The sequence below is a fragment of the Coregonus clupeaformis genome, chromosome 26 (assembly GCF_020615455.1).
Source record: "Coregonus clupeaformis isolate EN_2021a chromosome 26, ASM2061545v1, whole genome shotgun sequence".
In the NCBI taxonomy this organism is placed as follows: domain Eukaryota; kingdom Metazoa; phylum Chordata; class Actinopteri; order Salmoniformes; family Salmonidae; genus Coregonus; species Coregonus clupeaformis.
In genome coordinates, this window is record NC_059217.1 from 34,284,714 (window position 1) to 34,302,481 (window position 17,768).

Sequence of the window (17,768 nt, forward strand, 5' to 3'; positions counted from 1 at the left end):
GTTCAGCTTGAGGTGGTGATCCGACATCCACACTGATATGTCTGCCAGACATGCAGCGATGCGATTTGCCACCTGGTTATCAGAAGGGGGAAAGGAGAACATTTATTGTGTGTCGTCTGCGTAGCAATGATAGGAGAGACCATGTGAGGATATGACAGAGCCAAGTGACTTGGTGTATAGAGAGAATAGGAGAGGGCCTAGAACTGAGCCCTGGAGGACACCAGTGGTGAGAGCACGTGGTGCGGAGACAGATTCTCGCCATGCCACCTGGTAGGAGCGACCTGTCAGGTAGGACACAATCCAAGAGTGAGCAGCGCCGGAGATGCCCAACTCGGAGAGGGTGGAGAGGAGGAGCTGATGGTTCACAGTATCAAAGGCAGCAGATAGGTCTAGAAGGATAAGAGCAGAGGAGAGAGAGTTAGCTTTAGCAGTGCGGAGAGCCTCCGTGACACAGAGAAGAGCAGTCTCAGTTGAATGACCAGTCTTGAAACCTGACTGGTTTGGATCAAGAAGGTAATTCTGAGAGAGATAGCAGGAGAGTTGGCTAGAGACGGCACGCTGAAGAGTTTTGGAGAGAAAAGAAAGAAGGGATACTGGTCTGTAGTTGTTGACATCTGAGGGATCGAGTGTAGTTTCCATCCCTGTAGCCATTTAGAATGGCTTGATGCCCTCCTCTTCGTTATCTGTTCCCCACTTTACAGACAACACCCCATCCAACGACTGATCTGAGGACCCTTTTTAGCAGCGACGGAGTAGCGCCCTTGGCCCTAACCAGTGCTCCAAAATTGCTGTCCGTCAACCTCCCTCTCTTCATGGTGTGCCAGTTGGGGTTGCTGCACTGTCCAAATGTTGCCTGCCGTATTGCCTCCTGCTGCTCCACCATCAGCGCCATGCCAGCCAGGATGCCTGCATACCCCATGTGCCTTTTTATTTTTAAATGTTTTTCACAATGTCCAGTACAGACAGGGAGGGTAGCGGTTGTTTTGGATCAGGTTCAAGGAGACATGCATTCCACATTCCTCCACTCGCACATCCGTAAGGCCGATATTGTGAACCGCCAACATAGGCTGCATGGCTACATTTATGAGCTCTACGGAGGCATTCGCATGTGGTAGAAAGAATCTCCTGGTCACCTATAGAGACCTGGCAAGAGGAAGGATGTTAAGTGCCACATGCCTTTCAATGTATGATTTTGAATACCTTTTAAATGCATTTGTTGTAAGAAATGTGCTATATAAATAAAGTTTGATTTGATTGATGATATTACATATTTAATTAACTGTAATTTTCACGATGACAAGTGCAGTTTTTCCATAAACTTTTCATTGATAACTTGGGATTTTATCACTTGACATATCAATAATATAGTGGGAAGGATCCTATAAATCAAAACTGTGTGAATAAATGTACTCCTCCGAATAAAGAAAACTGTGCCTTTGAAGATTTGTCTCTGGTCATGAAACTACAATACAGACTGGATGTCTAAACAAAGTCAGTTCTGAATGGCAATAGATTTTTTGATTCATTCTCATCAATGACAACATTCCAGAACTGAGTTATCACTCATCTAAGTCTGGTATCCGGGGTAATCTGGTTAATGATTATATAATTGATTAAGTGGCTCTTTCCTTGTAGAATGTGGTCAGCAGTATAGAACACTTTGTATTGCTAAGATGCTCAAACTTAACTTAATAGCTACACTCACCGACACAGGATCAAATGTATCCCTCATGCTGGCCCTGACCAAACCGGTAATTGCCTCTCACTATAGCTGCACTTCTCCACATGGACAGACTTATAGTGGTCGTCTCCCCTTTTAATGCTCTTATGTTCATCCTTGAAAAATACCATAAGGTCTGAAATAGACACCAAAGTCAACATACTGTACAAACAATTATCTAGGCTAAGTAATACAAAATGATTTTTTGATCTACTGCTCTGCTAACTAGCTAGCTAACGTGTAGTCAGTGGCTAGCTAAGACAAAGGGGACAGAAGAAGTTCAACACTTTATTCAATTAATTTCAATACAGCACATGGATTCATCATGGATTGGGCACAAGTCTCTTACCGTAGTATTTACTGTTGTGTTTTTGTGCTCTGTAGTATACTGTAGTATTTAGTGTATATATACTGTATTTTTTACTATAGTATTCTACAGTATACTACAACATTCTACAGTCGTGGTCAAAAGTTTTGAGAATGACCCAAGTATTGGTCTTCACAATGTTTGCTGCTTCAGTGTTTTTAGATATTTTTGTCAGATGTTACTAAGGTATACTGAAGTATAATTACAAGCATTCGATAAGTGTCAAAGGCTTTTATTGACAATTACATTAAGTTTATGCAAAGAGTCAATATTTGCAGTGTTGACCCTTCTTTTTCAAGACCTCTGCAATCCGCCCTGGCATGCTGTCAATTAACTTCTGAGTCACATCCTGACTGACTTAGTTATCACTTTTGCCTTATGGCAAGGTGCTCCATCATGCTGGAAAAGGCATTGGTCGTCACCAAACTGTTCTTGGATGGTTGGGAGAAGTTTATCTCGGAGGATGTGTTGGTACCATTCTTTATTCATGGCTGTGTTCTTAGGCAAAATTGTGAGTGAGCCCACTCTCTTGGCTGAGAAGCAACCCCACACATGATTGGTCTCAGGATGCTTTACTGTTTGCATGACACAGGACTGATGGTAGCGCTAACCTTGTCTTCTCTGGACAAGCTTTTTTCCGGATGCACCAAACAATCGGAAAGGGGATTCATCAGAGAAAATGACTTTACCCCAGTCCTCAGCAGTCCAATCCCTGTACCTTTTGCAGAATATCAGTCTGTCCCTGATGTTTTTCCTGGAGAGAAGTGGCTTCCTCGCTGCCCTTCTTGACACCAGGCCATCCTCCAAAAGTCTTCGCCTTAATGTGCGTGCAAATGCACTCACACCTGCCTGCTGCCATTCCTGAGAAAGCTCTGCACTGGTGGTGCCCCGATCCCGCAGCTGAATCAACTTTAGGAGACGGTCCTGGTGCTTGCTGGACTTTTTTGGGCGCCCTGACGCCTTCTTCACAACATTTGAACCTCTCTCCTTCAAGTTCTTGATGATCCGATAAATGGTTGATTTAGGTGCAATCTTACTAGCAGCAATATCCTTGCCTGTGAAGCCCTTTTTGTGCAAAGCAATGATGACGGCACGTGTTTCCTTGCAGGTAACCATGGTTAACAGAGGAAGAACAATGATTTCAAGCACCACCCTCCTTTTAAAGCTTCCAGTCTGTTATTCTAACTCAATCAGCATGACAGAGTGATCTCCAGCCTTGTCCTCGTCAACACTCTCACCTGTGTTAACGAGAGAATCACTGAGATGATGTCAGCTGGTCCTTTTGTGGCAGGGCTGAAATGCAGTGGATTTTCATAGCAAAGAGGGACTTTGCAATTCATTGCAATTCATCTGATCACTCTTCATAACATTCTGGAGTATATTCAAATTACCATCATAAAAACTGAGGCAGCAGAATTTGTGAAAATTTATATTTGTGTCATTCTCAAAACTTTTGACCACGACTGTATAGTAAGTACCACACATGATCGACTACAGTGTATAGTATAGTATTCTACAGTATATTACAGTTTACTATAGAATTCTACAATAAGTACTTTAATACTAGTAAACTGTAGTATTTTTTTGTGGGTAGTCCCAAACTTGCATATTTCACCTTTAATCCAAAATATCTGAACTAAATCTGTAAGGCTAAATTCCTGGAAGCTATAGGTAAAATACAATTGTTCAAGACAACATGATGAGGGTATCAATACCATTCATATCTTCATCAATTACAATGATAAATGTCAAACTGTGAGGAATACACAATGCCTCATGCAACATTAGCCCTAGTCTAGATGATAATACCACACTGATAGCATTTCCTAACCAGCATCCTGCAGGAACCGCTGAGACATTCATTCATAGAAATCCCCCCCAAAAATCTTAATGTTACATCTTACTGTTCACAGTTCTGTTAATGCGGATCACATATATTGTATGTCACACAAGGGCATAACATTGTGTTGCATTTTGGGAGGGTCAGGGTCAATAGGTTATGTGTTCAACACCCCTTTAGGGGGGGTCTGGGGGCATGCACCCCCCGGGAGATTTAAAAAAAGAAATAGCTGTGAAATGGTTGTTTCTGGTTGATTTCCTGATAATTTGGTCTAATTATTATTAGGTATTTTCTGCATATGCATTTTTCCTTTGAAGGCCAAACCCACCATTGGTGTATATGGCCAAAGACCTCTATTTTCATGTCATCTGACCATAGCACCTCCTGGAGTTTGCTAAATGGCTTTGGCACTGTAAAATATGGTGGTGGATCCTTGATCTATTTTACTTCTACTGGTCGTGGGGCCCTTGTTAAGGTCAATGGCATCATGAACTTTACCAAGTACCAGGAACTTTTTCCCAAAAAACCTGGTTGCCTCTGCCAGGAGGCTGATACTTGGCTACAAGTGGATCTTCTAGCAAGACAACAACCCCAAGCACACTTTTTTAAATGTTGTATCTCTTTCTCTGAGCAATTGTATTAGTATAAGATAATATAATAATAAATACTAATTTTGGATCCCAATGTATCTCAACCACAACTGAAATACCAACAATTCCTCTAACAGTTCAGAAAGTCACCACCAAACCCCTGCTTTTACTACATTTAAATGTCATAACACATTATTCATATTTTTTTACTCTTCACCACGCTTGGCATGCATTTTCTTTGTAGAACGACCATGAGAAAGTCAGTTCTGGTCACTTTTCTACTCCAAAATGAATTAAAATAAAATGATGCTGACACCATCTAAAATATAATTTCCCCCTCCATAAATGAGCCTAACAACATATTGCTCCATATTATCAGGCTGCTGTGCTATTTAGCAATAAGCATTATCACTTGTAGCCCAACTGATGCAGCATAATGGCTATAAATAAATAGGGGTGGTTGTATTTGTGCTAATCATTAGCTAGTGCTTCCCTAACTTTTTCAGTCATGCCCCCCTTTCCTCATGGAGGAACATCCTGTATCCCCCTCCCCCATGCCCTTCATCTTCCCAAAATGAATGACCTGCTCTTGTTACACAAAAATATGGTATAAGAATAACAAAACATTTCACATGTAGTTAAGGAATTAGCCCTTTACTCATCAAGAAACAGTACATACAAACACCAGTACCTGGTTTCCCTTCCATATTGAAATCAAGAAGAAAAAAAAGATACGAAAAAAAAATAAACCAGCTTACTGTTGTGCAATGTCACATGCAATGAAGATTCTCAAATTGAAAAAAAAAATTAAGTATCTTTCTGGAAGTATTCTGATGGTGATTATTAGGTTGCATAAACATGATTAGTGCTTTCCCCCTACAATTCTGTCCTTCAAACTTGCATAAATAAGGATGATAGGTTGCTGCTCTTGGTCAATGGTCAGATTCTGGGAGACAGGCCTCTGACTGGGAAGAGAAACAGGCTCGTTTGAGCCTACTGCATGAGGTTCATAGAAACAGCTCTTCTCTAATTCTGTAGCATACTCAAAAACAGCTATTTTAAGGTTTTTAATACAACCAAAGAGCCCAATATAACCGTTATCAATTACCACTCGGTTTGAGATACGGCACTCATTCGCAAGATGTGCATTTTGTCACTTCACAATAGAAACATTCTCCATTTGAAAAAAAACATTATTTTCTTTATAATTCTTATTAGTGCGTATGTTAAATATTACATTTGAATGTACTATTTTATTTGTTTTAAGTTAACTCACAGATTTGAGGGTTATGACACATATACTGTATTTCTTTACTAATGCAGAGATGCCATGGCAACTTTGGTTGCATTTGAAGGTTTCTGTGGACAGACTCTGATAACTAGGCCAATGTAATTTAGGTCATGCCACAGTACATCATATGTTTAATGACCCTACAGGAGATGTAGACAGAGATGTAAAGGGTTGTGTGGTTGGCTTGAGGAGAGAGGATCTATTCCCCTCATCCCATAGTACATTTCTTCCTAGAATTGTGACAAACATGGCTTGAAATATTCATACCTATGTTGATCAACTTTAAATTACATCACAATGATTCATCTTACCCCATCTTGCCTCCTTCAGGTTCTGTTTATAGATGTTAGTAAGTCGATGATACCACTGCAACCTAACATTTATTTTATTTTGTTCTGTTTTTTATAACAATTAAGAAAAAATAGAGAGTCACATACATAAAATACATTACATACAAAACAAATCAAATAACAGCAGGTATCATTTTCAGCAGCAGATACCATTTTAAAGTGCAGGTAGCATTATAACTTAATAATAAATAGCAGCAGATGTAATTTCATAATGCAGATACATTTTCAGAGCTTTCCGAATCTACTAGCACCAAAGAATTTACATGAAATATGAAATAAGGGTATTCGCTGGATCTCAGGATGCCCGGACACTTTTTAAGAGCTTTTTTCAATAAAGGACATTAAGGGAGACCACACTTTCAGGAATGTGGGTCTGCAATTCTGTAAGTCCATTATACATTTTTCTAATGTCTAAAAATCTGCAACTTGTTTTAACCACAACTGAAAAGTGGGTGGGTTTTAATTTTTCCAACACACGAGAATACAATTCTTTGCAAAGTATGAAATAATTATCAGTAAGCTTGTCTTGTCTGAGTCAAGCGTAATATTCAGCATGTGATTAAGGAGATAAAGGCTTGGGAATTGTACCAATTCTATAAAGAAATGTGTCTGAGTGGCTGTATGAATAGAGCACCTGAAATCTATTAGCCTATTGCAGTGCCAGAATAGGTGCAGAAAAGTGTATTTCTCGATCCTACATTTTGGGCAATTTGGTGAAGAATATGGGAACATATGATTTAATTTAACAGGGGTAAGATAAAACTTGAAAATGAATTTGTAGTTAGTCTCCTTAATATTTGGACTAGTTGTGTGTAGTGGATCTTATTACAGATCTCCAACCATACCTAATCAAATTCCGTACCTAAATCGTTTTCCCACATCCTTTGAAAGGGGATAAAGGCAGATTCACATTGTCTGGATAGTGTACAATACATCTTAGCAATTTCCTTTGATAGATATAGATGTGGTGTTAACTCTTCAACTTTTGACAAACGAGATCTCAGCTTTCCTACTTTAATAAACATAGAGATAACATTTCTGAGTTGAAGACACCTAAAATAAATCTGTACCAGGGATGTTGTATTCATTATGGATTTTGATAAATTACTTCATTGTATTCAATCCACTATGGAACAAGTCAGTGAACCTCCTAAGACCCAGCGAGCTCCACTTATAGAGGTCGACCTTTGAGAACACATTGGGCAAGTCAGGAATATAAGAGGTAGGAGCAAATAAAGAATGCATGTTTGAAATACTCAAGTGCTTTCTACAGTCTTCCCATGCCATTAATGTGTTGTACATAGTACATTTCTTACTGTTATCATAAATGTGTTGAAACTGATTCACAAACATAAGATTCTTCAGAGGTAAAGAGTGGATAACTTGAGCTTCAATCTGAACCCATAGGGAGTCCTGTCTGTCCAAAGTCCAGGACAATAAATTGCAAGTTTGGGCTGCCAATGATAAATCCAAGTTTATCATTTTAAAAGGTTAATTGATCATTAGAAAACCCTTTTGAAATTATGTTAGCACAGCTGTAAACTGTTGTGCTGATTTAAATAAGCAATACAACTGGCCTTCTTGAGACTATTTGAGTATCTGGAGCATCAGCAATTGTGGGTTTGATTACAGGCTCAAAATGGCCAGAAACAAAAAACCTTCTTCTGAAACTCGTCAGTCTATTCTTGTTCTGAGAAATGAAGGCTATTCCATGCGCGAAATTGACAAGAAACTGAATATCTCGTACAACGCTGTGTACTACTCCTTTCACAGAACAGCGCAAACTGGCTCTAACCAGAATTGAAAGAGGAGTGGGAGGCCCCGGTGCACAACTGAGCAAGAGGATAAATACATTAGAGTGTCTAGTTTGAGAAACAGACCCCTCACAGGTTCTCAACTGGCAGCTTCATTAAATAGTACCCGCAAAACACCAGTCTCAACGTCAACAGTGAAGAGGCAACTCCGGGATGCTGACCTTCTAGGCAGAGTTGCAAAGAAAAAGCCATATCTCAGACTGGCCATTAAAAAGAAAAGATTAAGATGGGCAAAAGAACACAGACACTGGACAGAGGAAGATTGGAAAAAAAGTGTTATGGACAGACGAATCGAAGTTTGAGGTGTTCGGATCACAAAGAACGCAGACCAAATGAAAAGATGCTGGAGGAGTGCTTGATGCCATCTGTCAAGCATGGTGGAGGCAATATGATGGTCTGGGGGTGCTTTGGTGGTGGTAAAGTGGGAGATTTGTACATGGTAAAAGGGATCTGGAAGAAGGAAGGCTATCACTCCATTTTGCAACGCCATTCCATACCCTGTGGACGGCGCTTTATTGGAGCCAAACTTTTGAACGGTAGTGTATATGCATTCAACATTTTGAACCTCTGAAATTGTCTACAATTAAGTGAAGTATGAAAAATACAACAAATTGATGACGTTTTCTAAACCTTTGCGAAAAAATGCACATTTGGAATTTCCAATGCAAGCTTGTCTACCTTTTAAAAAGGTTGAATAATTAGCATAACACCAGTGGGTGCTCAAAGGTTCCAGACTTAAATTAGCAGAGACGTAAACAGGGAATTTGGAATCTGGTGTGTGTGTGTCTCTGCGGGTGTGTGTCTGTCTATGTGACGTGTGTACACAAGTCATACTGAGCAGGGATTGGTTGTGGATGAGAGTGGCTGGAGTATTATAAAAAAATGACATTTACTTTCCACACCTAGGACCAACATTACCATATTTTGACATCTATAGTTTACCATTGTGTCAAGAAGATATAGTGCCTGAATACTTTTTTGGAAAGGGCTATTTGTTATTCTACGTAGTATTTTGCATGAAACATGCACATGATGAATTAGAGCTTACAATAAACAGACTGCCTTTAGGAAAGCAATGCTTATTTTGTGTATGTCTGTTGTTTCTGGCAATTTTTTTTGATGTACTTTTACCGATTTTTCTCCCCAATTTTCATGATATCCAATTGGTAGTTACAGTCTTGTCCCATCGCTGCATCTCCCCTACGGACTCGGGAGAGGTGAAGGTCGAGAGCCATGCGTCCTCCAAAACCCTTAACCCTTAACCCGGAAGCCAGCCGCACCAATGTGTCGGAGGAAACATCGTCCAGCTGGCGACCCATAGTCAGCTTACAGGTTCCCGGCCCGCCACAAGGAGTCACTAGAGACTGATGGGACAAGGAAATCCCAGCCAGCCAAACCCTCCCCTAACCCAGACAACGCTGGGCCAATTGTGCGCCGCCTCATGGGTCTCCCGGTCATGGCCGGCTGTGACACAGCCTGGGATCGAACCCAGGTCTGTAGTGATGCCTCAAGCATTGCGATGCAGTGCCTTAGACCGCTGCGACACTCGGGAGGCCCTTTGCATTATATTCTATCAGGAGATAAGTTTACTGAAAAGTAATAGCACAAGGTCTGCGTTTGAGGGTTCAATGCTTTGCAAATCACTAGTTTGCTAATCTCGGTTAATCCAGAACTCAAATCTTTGCGCAATTTGGTGAGAGGGATAGTCTGTCCACAAAGGATTACATAGTCTGTCAATGAGAGATTACTAGTGTGCAAATGGTCACTACAAAAGTAAAGACAGTAAGAGTGGGTCATAGGAACATTTTCAGAGTGTTGCTCTATTCTTTCAACATCGTCAATCTAAATGTCATTGGCAATAAACCTGAAAGTAATGTCATTCGAATTTCAGTCAAAATGCTGTGTACTTTAAATTGCCAGACTGCTTCCTGTATTAATTCTGCATCCTGTTTGTGACAGTTGAAAGTGACAACAAAAAGGAGACCAAAGGTGGAAAGGGAGCCAAGGGGAAGGGAGATCAAAGCAAAACCATCAAAGTGGTGAGTTCAGTAAATTAATCTGGGCCTGACCGATAGAGGTGCAATATTACTGTTACCTGCCTTCAGCACAGGCAATTATTTAAGACATTAATCTCTCTCTCTCTCTCTCTCTCTCTCTCTCTCTCTCTCTCTCTCTCTCTCTCTCTCTCTCTCTCTCCTTCTGGCCCTCATCAGAGATATTGGTTGGTCAAAAACACATACACACAAAGCACTGATTATGGTGGTTATGTTTAGCCTGGTGGAACCAACCTGATCACTGCATTCACCTTTCTATTTCACTTCAGATATCATAAAATGTTAAGTTAAATAGAATGGTGAACACAGCGATCAGGCTATGCCCTGGTCATTATATGCATATAAGAAGTAAAAAATAAGCAACAAATAATATTAGTTTACATAAATTAGGTTTCACAGTTGGGTTATCAAATGTACCAAGTAATGAAGTGGGTTACCTTCTGTATATTTTCAAATGATGAGCATGTGAAAGCAGTTGCCGCTGACTGGTGAAGGTTGCTGGTCAGATACATGTGGCTGAACCATTCATAGGAATGCTCACAGCAAGGAAATGTCTGCATGATGTTGATGAGGGCCTCCTTGCTGGTCTTCTCTATGCTGCATGTTCGGCTGCAAACTGAACATCTCTCGAGCAGCAGGCAATCTTATGAGGTGGTGTTGACTGGGAGGGCCTGTGACAGGGTGATACAATAGACAGCCAAGTGGTAAATTGCATTTTGTTCCAAAGAAAGGACAAAGCTTTTTGCAAATGCACTTCACAACCAAAATGACTCTACTAGTTGTATCTGCTTGGCTGAGTAATTAGCCTACTAGTTTATCAAGCCGGGTAATTTTTAATACAACTTTTCACATAACACACATTACCTGTCGTTGTTGATGAAGCCGTCTGTGTCATCAGGGCAGTAACTTATGTCACTAGGAGTCGAGGGAAACTCTGGCAACAACGGAGGAGGTGTCACAAGGGTACTTGTGTCACGTGACACACTTTTATTCTGAGGTCTTGCCTGACAAGCTGTGAAAATAGCAAGTGAACAGTGAATTCAATTATTTTTGGAGGTCGCAAAAGCATTGCAATCACATTGCTGGACATGTTATGATACCCACCTTTGCTCCTTCTGGTAGGTTCTGGCATCCGTTCATGACCAGGGGATCAGTCTGGCACCCAACTGTTCACTTTGTCTAACAGAAAAACAGGGTGAACGATTGTCATCATCCCTCAATTATAAACATAGTTCAAGAAATAACGTAATCTCATTTGGAAGCAAATGTTATGCTTTACAGATGTAGACTGACTGGCTCCAGATTGGATTCAGGTCGGTGATATCTTTACACTATGCAACCAACTGTGACATGTTTTGCTATGGCCCTGGGTTGGTTTGAGTTTGTTGCTGCTAGTTAGTACACTGTTGTAATCAGACATGATTTAACTAGCTAGCTGCATTCAATATTTACTTGTGCCCTAGACATGGGTTGCACCTCGGAGGCTAATGTGACTGTTTCGTCAAAATAATACTAACTTATAGTGGCATGGAAATATGATGACATTGCTAAAGTAGACAAATCATTTGTAGGAAACAACTTTGCCATATTATGATGTCGTCAAATTTACTTTAGAGAGATAGCAATGTTGCCATTACTGTTACTAGCCAAGTTATACAGCACATGTGTCAAACTCATTCCAGAGGGCCGAGTGTCTGCGGGTTTTCACTCCTCCCTTGTACTTGATTGATGAATTAAGGTCACTAATTAGTAAGGAATTCCCCATATATATATAGTATCCCCTCCTTGTGGAGAAAAGCACAAGCTAATTATAATACACAAAGTAAGCAAAACAATTAAATGCATCATTCCAACATTGCCTAAAATTATTAATAAGTTACTAATGAGATAGACCTATGGTATACTGAAGTATAATTACAAGCATTCCATTAGTGTCAAAGGCTTTTATAAGTAATATAACAATTGAGATGTACAAACTATTGCATAAGGGAATGATGAGCGGATAAGAGGAAAGCCGTAATTTCGATTAAGACATTAATGAGCGAGCTAAGACGGACGTAGTCAATGTGCCTATTTGTTCAGCACTTTTGAAATGAACATCGATAGAATTCAGAACATCGGATGTTCTTACAGAATTCTCCCTGTACACCAAGTCAGAACCGTAGGATAAATAACGGGGGCATATAAGCAGACAATGAAAGCTCTTACAATATTCGATGATGACATTACTCTAAAACAGACTATAGGCTACATGTGCACCACCAAGTCCGAACAGTAGGCTAAGTTCTGAGGGGGAGAGGGACCAAATTCTTAGGGTGAAACACATGGGCTACTAACAGCTTACTACACATCATACACTTATGTACAGTCGTGGTCAAAAGTTTTGAGAATGACACAAGTATTGGTCTTCACAAAGTTCGCTGCTTCAGTGTTATGAGATATTTTTGTCAGATGTTACTATGGTATACTGAAGTATAATTACAAGCATTCCATTAGTGTCAAAGGCTTTTATTGACAATTACATTAAGTTTATGCAAAGAGTCAATATTTGCAGTGTTGACCCTTCTTTTTCAAGATCTCTGCAATCCGCCCGGGCATGCTGTCAATTAACTTCTGGGCCACATCCTGACTGATGGCAGCCCATTCTTGCATAATCAGTGCTTGGAGTTTGTCAGAATTTGTGGGGTTTTCTTTGTCCACCCGCCTGTTGAGGATCGACCACAAGTTCTCAATGGGATTAAGGTCTGGGGAGTTTCCTGGCCATGGACCCAAAATGTAGATGTTTTGTTCCCCGAGCCACTTAGTTATCACTTTTGCCTTGTGGCAAGGTGCTCCATCATGCTGGAAAAGGCATTGGTCGTCACCAAACTGTTCTTGGATGGTTGGGAGAAGTTGCTCTCTGAGGATGTGTTGGTACCATTCTTTATTCATGGCTGTGTTCTTAGGCAATATTGTGAGTGAGCCCACTCCCTTGGCTGAGAAGCAACCCCACACACGAATGGTCTCAGCATGCTTTACTGTTGGCATGACACAGGACTGATGGTAGCGCTAACCTTGTCTTCTCCGGACAAGGTGTTTTCCGGATGCCCCAAACAATCGGAAAGGGGATTCATCAGAGAAAATGACTTTACCCCAGTCCTCAGCATTCCAATCCCTGTAGCTTTTGCAGAATATCAGTCTGTCCCTGATGTTTTTCCTGGAGAGAAGTGGCTTCTTTGCGGCCCTTCTTGACACCAGGCCATCCTCCAAAAGTCTTCGCCTCACTGTGCGTGCAGATGCACTCACACCTGCCTGCTGCCATTCCTGAGCAAGCTCTGCACTGGTGGTGCCCCAATCCCGCAGCTGAATCAATTTTAGGAGACGGTCCTGGTGCTTGCTGGACTTTCTTGGGCGCCCTGACGCCTTCTCCACAACAATTGAACCGCTCTCCTTGAAGTTCTTGATGATCCGATAAATGGTTGATTTAGGTGCAATCTTACTAGCAGCAATATCCTTGCCTGTGAAGCCCTTTTTGTGCAAAGCAATGATGACGGCACGTGTTTCCTTGCAGGTAACCATGGTTAACAGAGGAAGAATAATGATTTCAAGCACCACCCTCCTTTTAAAGCTTCCAGTCTGTTATTCTAACTCAATCAGCATGACAGAGTGATCTCCAGCCTTGTCCTCGTCAACACTCTCACCTGTGTTAACGAGAAAATCTCTGACATGATGGCAGCTGGTCCTTTTGTGGCAGGGTTGAAATGCAGTGGACATGTTTTTGGGGGATGAAGTTAATTTTCATGGCAAAGAGGGACTTTGCAATTAATTGCAATTCATCTGATCACTCTTCACGACATTCTGGAGTATATGCAAATTGCCATCATCAAAACTGAGGCAGCAGACTTGGTGAAAATTAGTATTTGTGTCATTCTCAAAACTTTTGACCACGACTGTATACTGTAGCTAATAAAGTAATATTATCTCCCTGGCATATTACATCATTTATGTAGCAGCATACAATATATATTTTTTGCTCACTTGAACAGGAAAGTGTTACGGCGGTCATTCTTGTGGGCAAACTTTGTCATCAAACTTTGTCACTCTCTGGATGAAGTCATGCTGTATTGACAGCATGGCCAATGCATTCAACCTTTTCTGGCCCATGCTGTTGCATGTGAATGTTTATCCTTTTAAACTTGGAAAAGAGACCCTTTCACACAGTTATTTTTAATCCATAAACCCAGACTTGGACCACACACCCTCTCCACAGAATAGCAGGCAGTGGAAGCAAAATAGTGATTGCTTTGCGACGCTCGCAGGTAGCTACTGATTCCTTCCAAACCAGTCATTGTTGAATTTGCGATTTTCGTCTTCTTTTGTAATGTTTGTGTCCAATGGCCATTGAGCACCGATATGTTTTATCTATAATCTCTCTTCATATGACAAGGATTGAAAAGGATTTGCCAGTAGATTGTCGATGTGATTCATGATGATGACTGCTTGTCTAGCTAGCTAAGATTTTGAAAGTATGATGTTAACATGATATAACGTGATATATAGTAGATATAACGTCATTTGACGTCATTTTATCTGTGGCCAATGACCCTTGAGCCTTCTTCTTTGTGCACTTCTACTGTCAATCTATGGCAGCACCCAAGGGGGCTTGAACTGCCTAGGTCTCCCTATAGATTCTGCGATGACGTAGTGTCCCCATGAGTGACAGAACACTGAGCCAATCACGACGCAACTAGAGAAGATTACCAACGCCTAGGCTCTGTGCTTTCGCTGGCTGCCCTTCCACCACAGAAAGCACTGAGCTAGGCTGATACACATGCATTTTGGAGCTGCCTTACTCAAGAAAGAGATCATGTTTGTATTAACTCAAGGATTTTATTTTATTTTCATATTGTTTGCAAACTGATGTGTGACACGAATTACTGCCAGAATAACATGCAAAACAGGCCATTTTTTTTGGGCTAAACAGGTGGGGCTCAGCCCTACCTGCTCTGAATGAAAGGTTGCCACTGATAATGATTATCAAAATAGACATAACCAGATACATAACCAGCAGTCTATGGTATAGCTAACGCTATACTCACCACCATCATGAACCAACAAACTCTAACCACTTATTCTGTATGGTAGGGTTCTTCTTCTTCTTGGCGTTCGCACACATACTTTTGTGTATATATATATACACACAAAAGTATGTGGACACCCCTTCAAATTAGTGGATTCGGCTATTTCAGCCACACTCGTTGCTGACAGGTGTGTAAAATCGAGCACACAGCCATGCAATACTTTTACCGGTGTCCTGCTCCGAAAATCAAAGCTGTTCACTTAATGCATCGATAATTTTGCGAGCCACAATGCACGCTCCTTTTGCTCTTTAGATACACACGATATCAACACCATACTACTCCTGTTTACTTTGACTGCATCCACTTTTCCCACTGCCTTCTTCACCATCCTTGTGACTTCAAAAGGGTTTCCCAAATGAACGTCCTTATCTAAAAAAGGTACTCCAACAACGAACAATTCATCAGACTCATTTTCCACAACAACTTTAGCCCTTTTTGTTCCATTCTTGGACTTTACTGTTGTCTACTCATCTTTCTCAATAACTGTACTTGACACGCTTTCAGCTTCAGACAACACTTCTGCTTCCGCCATCTCAACCTCCAAACTGCCTGTGTATCCTCTGGGCTTTCTTCTCCTTCTTCTTACAATTTTTATTGGCGGACTACATCCAAAAAGGTGTGTTGCCGCCACCTACTGGGTGGGGTGAAAACGGAGAAACTTTAACCCTGAAAAAAGGGAGTAGGGGAAAGGTGAAAAACATACTCATAGTATTCTCAAACTCATATTATTCCCCCCAAAATAAAATAAAAACTCAAATCAATGTACTCCTTCAGTCAGTTTCAAAATGTCTACTCAGATCCCTACACAGGTTCTGGGGCATGAGAGGGGGGAGTATCTTCCGACAGTATTCACTGCAATGTTTCAGCCGTGAAGTCCTGAAGATCCAATAACCTTTTTCCGCTTTCACAATGATATCCAGTTTCTTCTATTTTTTAAATTAGTTTGTCCTGTACAATTAACGACATCAACAGGCTGCTGGTCATCCAGTGCCATAGCTTCATCATCTCTCTCCTTCAACAGTTTTCAGCATAGGAGACCTGCTCGACAGCCCTGATCCTCGCTACTTTGACCTCCTTCACACTAACCCGGCACTCAGTGAACTCTGGAACATGATTCCCGTCACAATTGCAGCATTGTGCATCCTCAGGCTCTTCAACACTTATATTCCATCTGCAAACACGTGGCCAAACTTTTTACAGTTATGACATTGTAGTGTTTTTTGTACATACGCTCGGACCGCATAGCTCATATATCCCAGCTTTACATGGGTGGGGAGAGACTCTTCATCGAACAGCAACAGTACAGAAAGGCTTTCCTCCTTCTTTCCATTCACAGTACAGGTTAATCGACGTGCTCCAACTATTCCCGGCATGTTGTCCCTAAACCATGAAGCCTCGATATCCAGCGAGACGCCAGAGATGACACCTTTCTTCGGGCCCTACTCTGAAAATCATAACACTCCACTTCGTTCGTTGGAAGTTTATAGAGCAACAGAGCTACTGTATCTCCTTTTGCTCTTTCGATACACATTCAATCACCATCATACCGCTTCTGGTCTCTCTGACCGACTTCACCTTTCCCAATTCGTCCTTCACCATCAAGGTAGGGTTCTTCAGCAGGCTATGCAAACCATAGTTGGCTGTGCATCCTGCTGGAAGCATGCATTGTCAATCTGAGAGCCAGAGACATGGTCAATCTCAGTCTCAAACATTCGTGATCCTTTGAATGCGTTGGGGGAAATGAAATTACGGAGCCCCATTCAGTGAAGGGAAGTGAAGTCGGTGGCAAGGGACATTTCCACATGGAGCTTGGCAAAAAGGGGCATGAATTGTTGACATAATTTTAATCCAAACCCAACCTTAATTTACTTGTTGTGACGGACTCATGTTCCAAACTCCGTTTTAGACGAGACTGACTTTATGACCAAAATTATCCTATTTTTACACTTCGTAGTGAATTTTGACACTAGAATAAATGTTTCTGACTCATATCAATGCCACATAGGCCGTTTTCAAAGGGATTAGTTGGTTTTTAGGGGCAGTCGCTCTTTAAAATCCAATATTGGTGCACAATTTCTACTTAAAATATCAAAGGGATGCAAAAGGAACTAATTTCATGGAACGACCCATTAGTCTACCTGGAATAAATCTGTGTTTCTTGTTACCCAGGTGCCGGTCAATCATGTCTTGCCCCCAACACCCTCCCAGTAGACACACACAACTTCAAATGTATATTTTACTTGTTCAACTTCAATAATCTTTAACACTTGCAAGAAGTATTTCATTTGCTTAGTGGTGAGATAATCTGTATTTCTAGGACTCTCTTCCCGGGACAGCCAGAAGAAGCCTGGTTCCTCTCTCTCTGATTTCTAGGGAGTTTTTCCTAGCCACTGTTCTTCTTGCTTGCTCTTTTGGGTTTAAGCCTGGGTATCTATAAAGCACTTTGTGACAACTGCTTATGTAAAAATGCCTTTGTAAAATAAATTTGATTTTGGAAATAAGATCGTTTGTAATGCCAGACCAGTGACCTACTGTGTAGAAATTGTCCTTAAAGGGGCAGTGCAGTTTAAACTTAATTTTCCCGATTTTGTTATGATATTTCCACACTATGATTTATTTCAC